The sequence below is a fragment of the Microcebus murinus genome, unplaced genomic scaffold (assembly GCF_040939455.1).
Source record: "Microcebus murinus isolate Inina unplaced genomic scaffold, M.murinus_Inina_mat1.0 scaf007_hap2_Mmur4.0, whole genome shotgun sequence".
NCBI lineage: Eukaryota > Metazoa > Chordata > Mammalia > Primates > Cheirogaleidae > Microcebus > Microcebus murinus.
The window spans coordinates 931,401-947,496 of NW_027438953.1; the positions used below are offsets into that span (position 1 = coordinate 931,401).

Here is a 16,096-nt window from a genome sequence, read left to right on the forward strand (position 1 = left end):
GGGCCAGACCTTAAAGAGTCACCGCAAGAGAATCCTGGTCCCAAAGGAGCCTTCTGGGGGACCGGTGCTGAGAGAGGTTGTGGGCATGGCCTGCTGGGGCTCTGCCCGACCCAGGGCTGAGAGATGCCACCTCCCAGCTCTGGGTCCCTGCAGGAAGTGTTGGCAAGCACAGGGCCGGTCCTCCAAAGGCCCAGGTGCAGGGAGCCCAGGCCAAGCAGCCTGTGGAAGAGGCCACTTGCCGTGCCACCCCGGGAACAGGACTGCAGGCCCCGGCCCTTCCCACCTCCTCCTCCTCCTCCTCCTCCTCCTCCTCCCCCCCGTCCCCCCCCACAGGGCACAGGGCTCAGAGACACCTCAGACTCTTGCTACCCGAAGTGCAAAGGGCATCAGTTGCTCCTCCAACCCCCCCGCCCAGCAGACCACGTTGTCCAGCCAGCCCCCGGGCCTCCCTGGGGTGCCCAGCACAAAAGTGCAGACACCCACCGGACCCTCAATCTCAGTTTTCGGATGTTTTTGCCACTCTAAGGACCCGCAGGCCAGCTGGGCCTTCGGGCAGGACAGAGAGCCCCGGAATCCGACGTGGAGAGCTGCGTGTACGTCCCCATCAGGAGGCGGTCCCCACCTCCGCGGCTCTCCCCTTGCGGGGAGGGGCAGCCCAGCCGGCAGCCAGCCGCAGGGCCTCAGGGAAGACACCAGGCTGGGCCCCCGCGGCACAGCGGGGGCACGTCCCCCGCACTCACGCGACTTAGGGACGGCTGCTGGAGACTGCTGCGGCCACCCTGCTGCCGGGTTTCTGGAGGGCTTCCTGGAAGCAGCGTCCACACCAAGCCCTTGGAAGGCCCAGGCGACGGAGGAGCCGGTCAGGCAGGGGCCGAGGACGGTGAGAGGCCGGGCGGGCGGGAAGGAGCATGTCAGGCAGGGGCAGAGGACGGTGACAGGCCGGGCGGGGAGGAGCCGGTCAGGCGGGGGCCCAGGACAGTGACGGGCCTGGCCGGGGAGGAGTGCGTCAGGCAGGGGCAGTGGAGACGGGCTGGGTAAGGGTTAGGGTGACAGTTAGGGCACAATTCACAATCGCAAAGACGTGGAAGCGACCCGAGTGCCCATCCATCCAGGAGTGCATGAATAAAATGTGGCGCGTGGACACCACGGAGTGCCATTCGGCTGTGAGGAGCAGCGGTGAGAGGGCGCCTCTCGTGTTCTCCTGGCCAGAGCTGGAACCCGTTCCAGTAGGCCAGGTATCCCAAGAATGGACACACGAGCACCACGTGAGCGCGCTCACCGGCAAATTGGTACGAACGGATGGACGCCTAAGTGGACAGAGAGGAATCACCTTCATCGGGTGGGTGTCGGGCGGGTGGGGGGAGGGGAGGGGCATACACATCCATTAGGCATGGGGTGGGTGCGCACCGACTGGGGGATGGGCGCACTTGAAGCTCTGACCCGAGGGGGGAGGCTTGGAGAGGGCAAGGCACCCGACCTTAACATTGGTACCCCCACAATACGCTGGAACAACATGAGAGGTATATGAATAAGAACACAGGGGGGGCCGGGCGCGGTGGCTCACGCCTGTAATCCTAGCTCTCTGGGAGGCCGAGGCGGGCGGATTGCTCCAGGTCAGGAGTTCGAAACCAGCCTGAGCAAGAGCGAGACCCCGTCTCTACTAAAAATAGAAAGAAATTAATTGGCCAACTAATATATATAGAAAAACACAGCCGGGCGTGGTGGTGCATGCCTGTAGTCCCAACTACTCGGGAGGCTGAGGCAGCAGGATTGCTTGAGCCCGGAGATTGAGGTTGCTGTGAGCTAGGCTGACGCCATGGCACTCACTCTAGCCTGGGCAGCAAAACGAGACTCTGTCTCAAAAAAAAAAAAAAAAAAAGAACACAGAAGGGAGGGGGGCACGGGCAACACATGTCACCTGAATACTTGTACTCCCATCATCTGCTTGAAGAGAGAGAGAAAAGAAAATGCAATCATAGAGGTAAGAGACACTTTTTAAAAATAATGAATCCGAAGAGAAAAGTAAAAGGAGGCCTGTGGAGCAGGTCTGGGTGTGACTCCGGATCCCCCAACATCAGGTGCCACCACCAAAGATTCCTGCGTGTAGCCCATAGAACCCCAAAAGCAACGGGACGAGTTCTGGTCACATACTCCCTCAAAATGACATCCTGGCCTTCTTCTGGAACTCCCTCCCCTCTCAGACTCTCAAGGTTTCCTCCAGCGTGTCGGTTCCCACAGAGCAGACCTTTGGTCTGAGACCTGACAGTCCAGATGCCACGCATGCTGCCGCGTGGCGGCGGTGTCGCGGCTTGGGACAAGAGGAGGCCCCACGGTGCGGGCTGGGGCGCCAGGCACCGCGGGCGGGCGCTGAGGGTGGGGGTGACCCCCACCCCGGGCCGCCGCCGCGCTCCCAGAAAGGGGACACAACAAGAGGCAAAAAAAAAAAAAAAAAAAAAAGCAGCAGCCTGTGGCACCCGGTATTCCCAGGCGGTCTCCCATCCAAGTACTAACCGGGCCCGACCCTGCTTAGCTTCCGAGACCAGACGAGATCGGGGGCGTTCAGGGTGGTGTGGCCCTAGACGGCGGCGGAGGGCGCCCCTGCCCCGCTCAAGAAGCCGAGCCTCTCTGGGCTTCCCCGCCGCCGCCTCCCGCCCCAGGCCCCGCGCCGGGCCGGGCCGGTTGAGTTCGCCGGCCGGGTCCCGCGGGCTCCCAGGGACGGGGTTGATGGGCGGGGCGGGGCGGGGCGGGGGGCTGTCTCTGTATACACACACACACACACTCACACTCACTCACACTCACACAAGATGCGCCTCCACGGCTGGACTCGCCAAGGTGGAGCCCTCCCAGCCTCCCTCGTCTCCTCGCCCGGCCTCCTTCACCTACCCGCTGCCCACCCCCAGCGCGTCGCTGCCTGCCGCTGACTGCGCACGCGCGGGACGCTCGCCCTTTGACCCCAGCCAGGGGCCGCCCTCCCCCACAACCCCTTTCAGCTGCGCCCCCCCCCTCGCCCTGTGGGTGGGCTGCCGCCTATTCCCCCGGGCCAGGGCTGGGGCACAGCCAGTGTATGGGGCGTCTCTCTCTGGGGATGTGTCCCATGGGTGGGGTGGGGTGGCGTGGTTTGGGGGGCGCTGAAGAAATCAGTCCCCTCCATCTCCTACCTCTGGAAAACGCCCAAGCCCGTGGAGAACTGCCGGCACCGCTTCGTGGGGGCCGGGACCCTCCTCCGTGTCCTCCTGTGGCCCAGTCCAAGGGGCCTGGGCCTGGCCGGGGCTGCATTGGACCCCGACCACCCTGGCGTGTGGACTCGCTAAAAATCGGCCATTAGATATTGGATTCCAGCTTCCTGGAGGTCATTTCACTAATGAGTGCACCGGAAAGAGTTTCCTAATCCATCTGTGAGGGTGGCAACTGAAAGAGAATTTGAAAGCTGACAGAATAGGCGAGGGAAGGCATAGGAGATTTCCACACCCAGCAAGGAAGACTTTCCCGAAATGGAAGAAAGAAACGAGCAAACAGAGACACCGGTAGCCCGCCCGGAAAAGAGTCTGCCCCTTAGAGAAAGCACCCTGACCAGGTTCACCCGTGGGTGGGTGGCGAGCTAGCGGCATTCAGAAGAGCGAGGCCCGCAGTCTGTGCGGAAGACACCTGCGCTCGGGTGTGTGTGGCGGCGCGATTCACAAGCAGCTCCAGATGTTAAACCAAGGAGAAGCCAGGGAGTTCCCAACGCCCCAGGTGTCCTCAGCCCACGACTGGCTGCTGTGGGAATGCGAAGCCCGGCTCCTTGTCTCAGAGCGGGGTTCCCAGGAGGATCAGGCTGAAGCTGGGACTCGGCCTCAAAGTGTCCCCTCGCATGGCCACCCCCTTCCCCTTCCTGCTCCTCTACTCCTGGTGCCCCTCCATCCAGGGGCCAGACCTTAAAGAGTCACCGCAAGAGAATCCTGGTCCCAAAGGAGCCTTCTGGGGGACCGGTGCTGAGAGAGGTTGTGGGCATGGCCTGCTGGGGCTCTGCCCGACCCAGGGCTGAGAGATGCCACCTCCCAGCTCTGGGTCCCTGCAGGAAGTGTTGGCAAGCACAGGGCCGGTCCTCCAAAGGCCCAGGTGCAGGGAGCCCAGGCCAAGCAGCCTGTGGAAGAGGCCACTTGCCGTGCCACCCCGGGAACAGGACTGCAGGCCCCGGCCCTTCCCACCTCCTCCTCCTCCTCCTCCTCCTCCTCCTCCCCCCCGCCCCCCCCCACAGGGCACAGGGCTCAGAGACACCTCAGACTCTTGCTACCCGAAGTGCAAAGGGCATCAGTTGCTCCTCCAACCCCCCCGCCCAGCAGACCACGTTGTCCAGCCAGCCCCCGGGCCTCCCTGGGGTGCCCAGCACAAAAGTGCAGACACCCACCGGACCCTCAATCTCAGTTTTCGGATGTTTTTGCCACTCTAAGGACCCGCAGGCCAGCTGGGCCTTCGGGCAGGACAGAGAGCCCCGGAATCCGACGTGGAGAGCTGCGTGTACGTCCCCATCAGGAGGCGGTCCCCACCTCCGCGGCTCTCCCCTTGCGGGGAGGGGCAGCCCAGCCGGCAGCCAGCCGCAGGGCCTCAGGGAAGACACCAGGCTGGGCCCCCGCGGCACAGCGGGGGCACGTCCCCCGCACTCACGCGACTTAGGGACGGCTGCTGGAGACTGCTGCGGCCACCCTGCTGCCGGGTTTCTGGAGGGCTTCCTGGAAGCAGCGTCCACACCAAGCCCTTGGAAGGCCCAGGCGACGGAGGAGCCGGTCAGGCAGGGGCCGAGGACGGTGAGAGGCCGGGCGGGCGGGAAGGAGCATGTCAGGCAGGGGCAGAGGACGGTGACAGGCCGGGCGGGGAGGAGCCGGTCAGGCGGGGGCCCAGGACAGTGACGGGCCTGGCCGGGGAGGAGTGCGTCAGGCAGGGAGAGTGGAGACGGGCTGGGTAAGGGTTAGGGTGACAGTTAGGGCACAATTCACAATCGCAAAGACGTGGAAGCGACCCGAGTGCCCATCCATCCAGGAGTGCATGAATAAAATGTGGCGCGTGGACACCACGGAGTGCCATTCGGCTGTGAGGAGCAGCGGTGAGAGGGCGCCTCTCGTGTTCTCCTGGCCAGAGCTGGAACCCGTTCCAGTAGGCCAGGTATCCCAAGAATGGACACACGAGCACCACGTGAGCGCGCTCACCGGCAAATTGGTACGAACGGATGGACGCCTAAGTGGACAGAGAGGAATCACCTTCATCGGGTGGGTGTCGGGCGTGTGGGGGGAGGGGAGGGGCATACACATCCATTAGGCATGGGGTGGGTGCGCACCGACTGGGGGATGGGCGCACTTGAAGCTCTGACCCGAGGGGGGAGGCTTGGAGAGGGCAAGGCACCCGACCTTAACATTGGTACCCCCACAATACGCTGGAACAACATGAGAGGTATATGAATAAGAACACAGGGGGGGGCGGGCGCGGTGGCTCACGCCTGTAATCCTAGCTCTCTGGGAGGCCGAGGCGGGCGGATTGCTCCAGGTCAGGAGTTCGAAACCAGCCTGAGCAAGAGCGAGACCCCGTCTCTACTAAAAATAGAAAGAAATTAATTGGCCAACTAATATATATAGAAAAACACAGCCGGGCGTGGTGGTGCATGCCTGTAGTCCCAACTACTCGGGAGGCTGAGGCAGCAGGATTGCTTGAGCCCGGAGATTGAGGTTGCTGTGAGCTAGGCTGACGCCATGGCACTCACTCTAGCCTGGGCAGCAAAACGAGACTCTGTCTCAAAAAAAAAAAAAAAAAAAGAACACAGAAGGGAGGGGGGCACGGGCAACACATGTCACCTGAATACTTGTACTCCCATCATCTGCTTGAAGAGAGAGAGAAAAGAAAATGCAATCATAGAGGTAAGAGACACTTTTTAAAAATAATGAATCCGAAGAGAAAAGTAAAAGGAGGCCTGTGGAGCAGGTCTGGGTGTGACTCCGGATCCCCCAACATCAGGTGCCACCACCAAAGATTCCTGCGTGTAGCCCATAGAACCCCAAAAGCAACGGGACGAGTTCTGGTCACATACTCCCTCAAAATGACATCCTGGCCTTCTTCTGGAACTCCCTCCCCTCTCAGACTCTCAAGGTTTCCTCCAGCGTGTCGGTTCCCACAGAGCAGACCTTTGGTCTGAGACCTGACAGTCCAGATGCCACGCATGCTGCCGCGTGGCGGCGGTGTCGCGGCTTGGGACAAGAGGAGGCCCCACGGTGCGGGCTGGGGCGCCAGGCACCGCGGGCGGGCGCTGAGGGTGGGGGTGACCCCCACCCCGGGCCGCTGCCGCGCTCCCAGAAAGGGGACACAACAAGAGGCAAAAAAAAAAAAAAAAAAAAAAGCAGCAGCCTGTGGCACCCGGTATTCCCAGGCGGTCTCCCATCCAAGTACTAACCGGGCCCGACCCTGCTTAGCTTCCGAGACCAGACGAGATCGGGGGCGTTCAGGGTGGTGTGGCCCTAGACGGCGGCGGAGGGCGCCCCTGCCCCGCTCAAGAAGCCGAGCCTCTCTGGGCTTCCCCGCCGCCGCCTCCCGCCCCAGGCCCCGCGCCGGGCCGGGCCGGTTGAGTTCGCCGGCCGGGTCCCGCGGGCTCCCAGGGACGGGGTTGATGGGCGGGGCGGGGCGGGGCGGGGGGCTGTCTCTGTATACACACACACACACACTCACACTCACTCACACTCACACAAGATGCGCCTCCACGGCTGGACTCGCCAAGGTGGAGCCCTCCCAGCCTCCCTCGTCTCCTCGCCCGGCCTCCTTCACCTACCCGCTGCCCACCCCCAGCGCGTCGCTGCCTGCCGCTGACTGCGCACGTGCGGGACGCTCGCCCTTTGACCCCAGCCAGGGGCCGCCCTCCCCCACAACCCCTTTCAGCTGCGCCCCCCCCCCTCGCCCTGTGGGTGGGCTGCCGCCTATTCCCCCGGGCCAGGGCTGGGGCACAGCCAGTGTATGGGGCGTCTCTCTCTGGGGATGTGTCCCATGGGTGGGGTGGGGTGGCGTGGTTTGGGGGGCGCTGAAGAAATCAGTCCCCTCCATCTCCTACCTCTGGAAAACGCCCAAGCCCGTGGAGAACTGCCGGCACCGCTTCGTGGGGGCCGGGACCCTCCTCCGTGTCCTCCTGTGGCCCAGTCCAAGGGGCCTGGGCCTGGCCGGGGCTGCATTGGACCCCGACCACCCTGGCGTGTGGACTCGCTAAAAATCGGCCATTAGATATTGGATTCCAGCTTCCTGGAGGTCATTTCACTAATGAGTGCACCGGAAAGAGTTTCCTAATCCATCTGTGAGGGTGGCAACTGAAAGAGAATTTGAAAGCTGACAGAATAGGCGAGGGAAGGCATAGGAGATTTCCACACCCAGCAAGGAAGACTTTCCCGAAATGGAAGAAAGAAACGAGCAAACAGAGACACCGGTAGCCCGCCCGGAAAAGAGTCTGCCCCTTAGAGAAAGCACCCTGACCAGGTTCACCCGTGGGTGGGTGGCGAGCTAGCGGCGTTCAGAAGAGCGAGGCCCGCAGTCTGTGCGGAAGACACCTGCGCTCGGGTGTGTGTGGCGGCGCAATTCACAAGCAGCTCCAGATGTTAAACCAAGGAGAAGCCAGGGAGTTCCCAACGCCCCAGGTGTCCTCAGCCCACGACTGGCTGCTGTGGGAATGCGAAGCCCGGCTCCTTGTCTCAGAGCGGGGTTCCCAGGAGGATCAGGCTGAAGCTGGGACTCGGCCTCAAAGTGTCCCCTCGCATGGCCACCCCCTTCCCCTTCCTGCTCCTCTACTCCTGGTGCCCCTCCATCCAGGGGCCAGACCTTAAAGAGTCACCGCAAGAGAATCCTGGTCCCAAAGGAGCCTTCTGGGGGACCGGTGCTGAGAGAGGTTGTGGGCATGGCCTGCTGGGGCTCTGCCCGACCCAGGGCTGAGAGATGCCACCTCCCAGCTCTGGGTCCCTGCAGGAAGTGTTGGCAAGCACAGGGCCGGTCCTCCAAAGGCCCAGGTGCAGGGAGCCCAGGCCAAGCAGCCTGTGGAAGAGGCCACTTGCCGTGCCACCCCGGGAACAGGACTGCAGGCCCCGGCCCTTCCCACCTCCTCCTCCTCCTCCTCCTCCTCCTCCTCCCCCCCGCCCCCCCCCACAGGGCACAGGGCTCAGAGACACCTCAGACTCTTGCTACCCGAAGTGCAAAGGGCATCAGTTGCTCCTCCAACCCCCCCGCCCAGCAGACCACGTTGTCCAGCCAGCCCCCGGGCCTCCCTGGGGTGCCCAGCACAAAAGTGCAGACACCCACCGGACCCTCAATCTCAGTTTTCGGATGTTTTTGCCACTCTAAGGACCCGCAGGCCAGCTGGGCCTTCGGGCAGGACAGAGAGCCCCGGAATCCGACGTGGAGAGCTGCGTGTACGTCCCCATCAGGAGGCGGTCCCCACCTCCGCGGCTCTCCCCTTGCGGGGAGGGGCAGCCCAGCCGGCAGCCAGCCGCAGGGCCTCAGGGAAGACACCAGGCTGGGCCCCCGCGGCACAGCGGGGGCACGTCCCCCGCACTCACGCGACTTAGGGACGGCTGCTGGAGACTGCTGCGGCCACCCTGCTGCCGGGTTTCTGGAGGGCTTCCTGGAAGCAGCGTCCACACCAAGCCCTTGGAAGGCCCAGGCGACGGAGGAGCCGGTCAGGCAGGGGCCGAGGACGGTGAGAGGCCGGGCGGGCGGGAAGGAGCATGTCAGGCAGGGGCAGAGGACGGTGACAGGCCGGGCGGGGAGGAGCCGGTCAGGCGGGGGCCCAGGACAGTGACGGGCCTGGCCGGGGAGGAGTGCGTCAGGCAGGGGCAGTGGAGACGGGCTGGGTAAGGGTTAGGGTGACAGTTAGGGCACAATTCACAATCGCAAAGACGTGGAAGCGACCCGAGTGCCCATCCATCCAGGAGTGCATGAATAAAATGTGGCGCGTGGACACCACGGAGTGCCATTCGGCTGTGAGGAGCAGCGGTGAGAGGGCGCCTCTCGTGTTCTCCTGGCCAGAGCTGGAACCCGTTCCAGTAGGCCAGGTATCCCAAGAATGGACACACGAGCACCACGTGAGCGCGCTCACCGGCAAATTGGTACGAACGGATGGACGCCTAAGTGGACAGAGAGGAATCACCTTCATCGGGTGGGTGTCGGGCGGGTGGGGGGAGGGGAGGGGCATACACATCCATTAGGCATGGGGTGGGTGCGCACCGACTGGGGGATGGGCGCACTTGAAGCTCTGACCCGAGGGGGGAGGCTTGGAGAGGGCAAGGCACCCGACCTTAACATTGGTACCCCCACAATACGCTGGAACAACATGAGAGGTATATGAATAAGAACACAGGGGGGGCCGGGCGCGGTGGCTCACGCCTGTAATCCTAGCTCTCTGGGAGGCCGAGGCGGGCGGATTGCTCCAGGTCAGGAGTTCGAAACCAGCCTGAGCAAGAGCGAGACCCCGTCTCTACTAAAAATAGAAAGAAATTAATTGGCCAACTAATATATATAGAAAAACACAGCCGGGCGTGGTGGTGCATGCCTGTAGTCCCAACTACTCGGGAGGCTGAGGCAGCAGGATTGCTTGAGCCCGGAGATTGAGGTTGCTGTGAGCTAGGCTGACGCCATGGCACTCACTCTAGCCTGGGCAGCAAAACGAGACTCTGTCTCAAAAAAAAAAAAAAAAAAAGAACACAGAAGGGAGGGGGGCACGGGCAACACATGTCACCTGAATACTTGTACTCCCATCATCTGCTTGAAGAGAGAGAGAAAAGAAAATGCAATCATAGAGGTAAGAGACACTTTTTAAAAATAATGAATCCGAAGAGAAAAGTAAAAGGAGGCCTGTGGAGCAGGTCTGGGTGTGACTCCGGATCCCCCAACATCAGGTGCCACCACCAAAGATTCCTGCGTGTAGCCCATAGAACCCCAAAAGCAACGGGACGAGTTCTGGTCACATACTCCCTCAAAATGACATCCTGGCCTTCTTCTGGAACTCCCTCCCCTCTCAGACTCTCAAGGTTTCCTCCAGCGTGTCGGTTCCCACAGAGCAGACCTTTGGTCTGAGACCTGACAGTCCAGATGCCACGCATGCTGCCGCGTGGCGGCGGTGTCGCGGCTTGGGACAAGAGGAGGCCCCACGGTGCGGGCTGGGGCGCCAGGCACCGCGGGCGGGCGCTGAGGGTGGGGGTGACCCCCACCCCGGGCCGCCGCCGCGCTCCCAGAAAGGGGACACAACAAGAGGCAAAAAAAAAAAAAAAAAAAAAAGCAGCAGCCTGTGGCACCCGGTATTCCCAGGCGGTCTCCCATCCAAGTACTAACCGGGCCCGACCCTGCTTAGCTTCCGAGACCAGACGAGATCGGGGGCGTTCAGGGTGGTGTGGCCCTAGACGGCGGCGGAGGGCGCCCCTGCCCCGCTCAAGAAGCCGAGCCTCTCTGGGCTTCCCCGCCGCCGCCTCCCGCCCCAGGCCCCGCGCCGGGCCGGGCCGGTTGAGTTCGCCGGCCGGGTCCCGCGGGCTCCCAGGGACGGGGTTGATGGGCGGGGCGGGGCGGGGCGGGGGGCTGTCTCTGTATACACACACACACACACTCACACTCACTCACACTCACACAAGATGCGCCTCCACGGCTGGACTCGCCAAGGTGGAGCCCTCCCAGCCTCCCTCGTCTCCTCGCCCGGCCTCCTTCACCTACCCGCTGCCCACCCCCAGCGCGTCGCTGCCTGCCGCTGACTGCGCACGTGCGGGACGCTCGCCCTTTGACCCCAGCCAGGGGCCGCCCTCCCCCACAACCCCTTTCAGCTGCGCCCCCCCCCCTCGCCCTGTGGGTGGGCTGCCGCCTATTCCCCCGGGCCAGGGCTGGGGCACAGCCAGTGTATGGGGCGTCTCTCTCTGGGGATGTGTCCCATGGGTGGGGTGGGGTGGCGTGGTTTGGGGGGCGCTGAAGAAATCAGTCCCCTCCATCTCCTACCTCTGGAAAACGCCCAAGCCCGTGGAGAACTGCCGGCACCGCTTCGTGGGGGCCGGGACCCTCCTCCGTGTCCTCCTGTGGCCCAGTCCAAGGGGCCTGGGCCTGGCCGGGGCTGCATTGGACCCCGACCACCCTGGCGTGTGGACTCGCTAAAAATCGGCCATTAGATATTGGATTCCAGCTTCCTGGAGGTCATTTCACTAATGAGTGCACCGGAAAGAGTTTCCTAATCCATCTGTGAGGGTGGCAACTGAAAGAGAATTTGAAAGCTGACAGAATAGGCGAGGGAAGGCATAGGAGATTTCCACACCCAGCAAGGAAGACTTTCCCGAAATGGAAGAAAGAAACGAGCAAACAGAGACACCGGTAGCCCGCCCGGAAAAGAGTCTGCCCCTTAGAGAAAGCACCCTGACCAGGTTCACCCGTGGGTGGGTGGCGAGCTAGCGGCATTCAGAAGAGCGAGGCCCGCAGTCTGTGCGGAAGACACCTGCGCTCGGGTGTGTGTGGCGGCGCGATTCACAAGCAGCTCCAGATGTTAAACCAAGGAGAAGCCAGGGAGTTCCCAACGCCCCAGGTGTCCTCAGCCCACGACTGGCTGCTGTGGGAATGCGAAGCCCGGCTCCTTGTCTCAGAGCGGGGTTCCCAGGAGGATCAGGCTGAAGCTGGGACTCGGCCTCAAAGTGTCCCCTCGCATGGCCACCCCCTTCCCCTTCCTGCTCCTCTACTCCTGGTGCCCCTCCATCCAGGGGCCAGACCTTAAAGAGTCACCGCAAGAGAATCCTGGTCCCAAAGGAGCCTTCTGGGGGACCGGTGCTGAGAGAGGTTGTGGGCATGGCCTGCTGGGGCTCTGCCCGACCCAGGGCTGAGAGATGCCACCTCCCAGCTCTGGGTCCCTGCAGGAAGTGTTGGCAAGCACAGGGCCGGTCCTCCAAAGGCCCAGGTGCAGGGAGCCCAGGCCAAGCAGCCTGTGGAAGAGGCCACTTGCCGTGCCACCCCGGGAACAGGACTGCAGGCCCCGGCCCTTCCCACCTCCTCCTCCTCCTCCTCCTCCTCCTCCTCCCCCCCGCCCCCCCCCACAGGGCACAGGGCTCAGAGACACCTCAGACTCTTGCTACCCGAAGTGCAAAGGGCATCAGTTGCTCCTCCAACCCCCCCGCCCAGCAGACCACGTTGTCCAGCCAGCCCCCGGGCCTCCCTGGGGTGCCCAGCACAAAAGTGCAGACACCCACCGGACCCTCAATCTCAGTTTTCGGATGTTTTTGCCACTCTAAGGACCCGCAGGCCAGCTGGGCCTTCGGGCAGGACAGAGAGCCCCGGAATCCGACGTGGAGAGCTGCGTGTACGTCCCCATCAGGAGGCGGTCCCCACCTCCGCGGCTCTCCCCTTGCGGGGAGGGGCAGCCCAGCCGGCAGCCAGCCGCAGGGCCTCAGGGAAGACACCAGGCTGGGCCCCCGCGGCACAGCGGGGGCACGTCCCCCGCACTCACGCGACTTAGGGACGGCTGCTGGAGACTGCTGCGGCCACCCTGCTGCCGGGTTTCTGGAGGGCTTCCTGGAAGCAGCGTCCACACCAAGCCCTTGGAAGGCCCAGGCGACGGAGGAGCCGGTCAGGCAGGGGCCGAGGACGGTGAGAGGCCGGGCGGGCGGGAAGGAGCATGTCAGGCAGGGGCAGAGGACGGTGACAGGCCGGGCGGGGAGGAGCCGGTCAGGCGGGGGCCCAGGACAGTGACGGGCCTGGCCGGGGAGGAGTGCGTCAGGCAGGGAGAGTGGAGACGGGCTGGGTAAGGGTTAGGGTGACAGTTAGGGCACAATTCACAATCGCAAAGACGTGGAAGCGACCCGAGTGCCCATCCATCCAGGAGTGCATGAATAAAATGTGGCGCGTGGACACCACGGAGTGCCATTCGGCTGTGAGGAGCAGCGGTGAGAGGGCGCCTCTCGTGTTCTCCTGGCCAGAGCTGGAACCCGTTCCAGTAGGCCAGGTATCCCAAGAATGGACACACGAGCACCACGTGAGCGCGCTCACCGGCAAATTGGTACGAACGGATGGACGCCTAAGTGGACAGAGAGGAATCACCTTCATCGGGTGGGTGTCGGGCGTGTGGGGGGAGGGGAGGGGCATACACATCCATTAGGCATGGGGTGGGTGCGCACCGACTGGGGGATGGGCGCACTTGAAGCTCTGACCCGAGGGGGGAGGCTTGGAGAGGGCAAGGCACCCGACCTTAACATTGGTACCCCCACAATACGCTGGAACAACATGAGAGGTATATGAATAAGAACACAGGGGGGGGCGGGCGCGGTGGCTCACGCCTGTAATCCTAGCTCTCTGGGAGGCCGAGGCGGGCGGATTGCTCCAGGTCAGGAGTTCGAAACCAGCCTGAGCAAGAGCGAGACCCCGTCTCTACTAAAAATAGAAAGAAATTAATTGGCCAACTAATATATATAGAAAAACACAGCCGGGCGTGGTGGTGCATGCCTGTAGTCCCAACTACTCGGGAGGCTGAGGCAGCAGGATTGCTTGAGCCCGGAGATTGAGGTTGCTGTGAGCTAGGCTGACGCCATGGCACTCACTCTAGCCTGGGCAGCAAAACGAGACTCTGTCTCAAAAAAAAAAAAAAAAAAGAACACAGGGGGGAGGGGGGCACGGGCAACACATGTCACCTGAATACTTGTACTCCCATCATCTGCTTGAAGAGAGAGAGAAAAGAAAATGCAATCATAGAGGTAAGAGACACTTTTTAAAAATAATGAATCCGAAGAGAAAAGTAAAAGGAGGCCTGTGGAGCAGGTCTGGGTGTGACTCCGGATCCCCCAACATCAGGTGCCACCACCAAAGATTCCTGCGTGTAGCCCATAGAACCCCAAAAGCAACGGGACGAGTTCTGGTCACATACTCCCTCAAAATGACATCCTGGCCTTCTTCTGGAACTCCCTCCCCTCTCAGACTCTCAAGGTTTCCTCCAGCGTGTCGGTTCCCACAGAGCAGACCTTTGGTCTGAGACCTGACAGTCCAGATGCCACGCATGCTGCCGCGTGGCGGCGGTGTCGCGGCTTGGGACAAGAGGAGGCCCCACGGTGCGGGCTGGGGCGCCAGGCACCGCGGGCGGGCGCTGAGGGTGGGGGTGACCCCCACCCCGGGCCGCTGCCGCGCTCCCAGAAAGGGGACACAACAAGAGGCAAAAAAAAAAAAAAAAAAAAAAGCAGCAGCCTGTGGCACCCGGTATTCCCAGGCGGTCTCCCATCCAAGTACTAACCGGGCCCGACCCTGCTTAGCTTCCGAGACCAGACGAGATCGGGGGCGTTCAGGGTGGTGTGGCCCTAGACGGCGGCGGAGGGCGCCCCTGCCCCGCTCAAGAAGCCGAGCCTCTCTGGGCTTCCCCGCCGCCGCCTCCCACCCCAGGCCCCGCGCCGGGCCGGGCCGGTTGAGTTCGCCGGCCGGGTCCCGCGGGCTCCCAGGGACGGGGTTGATGGGCGGGGCGGGGCGGGGCGGGGGGCTGTCTCTGTATACACACACACACACACTCACACTCACTCACACTCACACAAGATGCGCCTCCACGGCTGGACTCGCCAAGGTGGAGCCCTCCCAGCCTCCCTCGTCTCCTCGCCCGGCCTCCTTCACCTACCCGCTGCCCACCCCCAGCGCGTCGCTGCCTGCCGCTGACTGCGCACGTGCGGGACGCTCGCCCTTTGACCCCAGCCAGGGGCCGCCCTCCCCCACAACCCCTTTCAGCTGCGCCCCCCCCCCTCGCCCTGTGGGTGGGCTGCCGCCTATTCCCCCGGGCCAGGGCTGGGGCACAGCCAGTGTATGGGGCGTCTCTCTCTGGGGATGTGTCCCATGGGTGGGGTGGGGTGGCGTGGTTTGGGGGGCGCTGAAGAAATCAGTCCCCTCCATCTCCTACCTCTGGAAAACGCCCAAGCCCGTGGAGAACTGCCGGCACCGCTTCGTGGGGGCCGGGACCCTCCTCCGTGTCCTCCTGTGGCCCAGTCCAAGGGGCCTGGGCCTGGCCGGGGCTGCATTGGACCCCGACCACCCTGGCGTGTGGACTCGCTAAAAATCGGCCATTAGATATTGGATTCCAGCTTCCTGGAGGTCATTTCACTAATGAGTGCACCGGAAAGAGTTTCCTAATCCATCTGTGAGGGTGGCAACTGAAAGAGAATTTGAAAGCTGACAGAATAGGCGAGGGAAGGCATAGGAGATTTCCACACCCAGCAAGGAAGACTTTCCCGAAATGGAAGAAAGAAACGAGCAAACAGAGACACCGGTAGCCCGCCCGGAAAAGAGTCTGCCCCTTAGAGAAAGCACCCTGACCAGGTTCACCCGTGGGTGGGTGGCGAGCTAGCGGCATTCAGAAGAGCGAGGCCCGCAGTCTGTGCGGAAGACACCTGCGCTCGGGTGTGTGTGGCGGCGCAATTCACAAGCAGCTCCAGATGTTAAACCAAGGAGAAGCCAGGGAGTTCCCAACGCCCCAGGTGTCCTCAGCCCACGACTGGCTGCTGTGGGAATGCGAAGCCCGGCTCCTTGTCTCAGAGCGGGGTTCCCAGGAGGATCAGGCTGAAGCTGGGACTCGGCCTCAAAGTGTCCCCTCGCATGGCCACCCCCTTCCCCTTCCTGCTCCTCTACTCCTGGTGCCCCTCCATCCAGGGGCCAGACCTTAAAGAGTCACCGCAAGAGAATCCTGGTCCCAAAGGAGCCTTCTGGGGGACCGGTGCTGAGAGAGGTTGTGGGCATGGCCTGCTGGGGCTCTGCCCGACCCAGGGCTGAGAGATGCCACCTCCCAGCTCTGGGTCCCTGCAGGAAGTGTTGGCAAGCACAGGGCCGGTCCTCCAAAGGCCCAGGTGCAGGGAGCCCAGGCCAAGCAGCCTGTGGAAGAGGCCACTTGCCGTGCCACCCCGGGAACAGGACTGCAGGCCCCGGCCCTTCCCACCTCCTCCTCCTCCTCCTCCTCCTCCTCCTCCCCCCCGTCCCCCCCCACAGGGCACAGGGCTCAGAGACACCTCAGACTCTTGCTACCCGAAGTGCAAAGGGCATCAGTTGCTCCTCCAACCCCCCCGCCCAGCAGACCACGTTGTCCAGCCAGCCCCCGGGCCTCCCTGGGGTGCCCAGCACAAAAGTGCAGACA

At 63.0% G+C, this 16,096-nt stretch overlaps 4 non-coding genes across 4 annotated transcripts; all 4 read right to left on the reverse strand.

Moving 5' to 3' along the window:
- Nucleotides 1–2,462: 2,462 nt before the first annotated feature.
- LOC142866806 (5S ribosomal RNA) lies at nucleotides 2,463–2,581 on the reverse strand. The gene has a single exon (XR_012916636.1). It is a non-coding gene; the product is annotated as a 5S ribosomal RNA (ribosomal RNA).
- Nucleotides 2,582–6,366: 3,785 nt separating this feature from the next.
- LOC142866807 (5S ribosomal RNA) lies at nucleotides 6,367–6,485 on the reverse strand. Its single transcript, XR_012916637.1, has one exon. It is a non-coding gene; the product is annotated as a 5S ribosomal RNA (ribosomal RNA).
- A 3,786-nt stretch (nucleotides 6,486–10,271) lies between these two features.
- On the reverse strand, nucleotides 10,272–10,390 carry LOC142866808 (5S ribosomal RNA). Its single transcript, XR_012916638.1, has one exon. It is a non-coding gene; the product is annotated as a 5S ribosomal RNA (ribosomal RNA).
- A 3,785-nt stretch (nucleotides 10,391–14,175) lies between these two features.
- On the reverse strand, nucleotides 14,176–14,294 carry LOC142866809 (5S ribosomal RNA). The gene has a single exon (XR_012916639.1). It is a non-coding gene; the product is annotated as a 5S ribosomal RNA (ribosomal RNA).
- Between the last annotated feature and the right edge of the window lie 1,802 nt (nucleotides 14,295–16,096).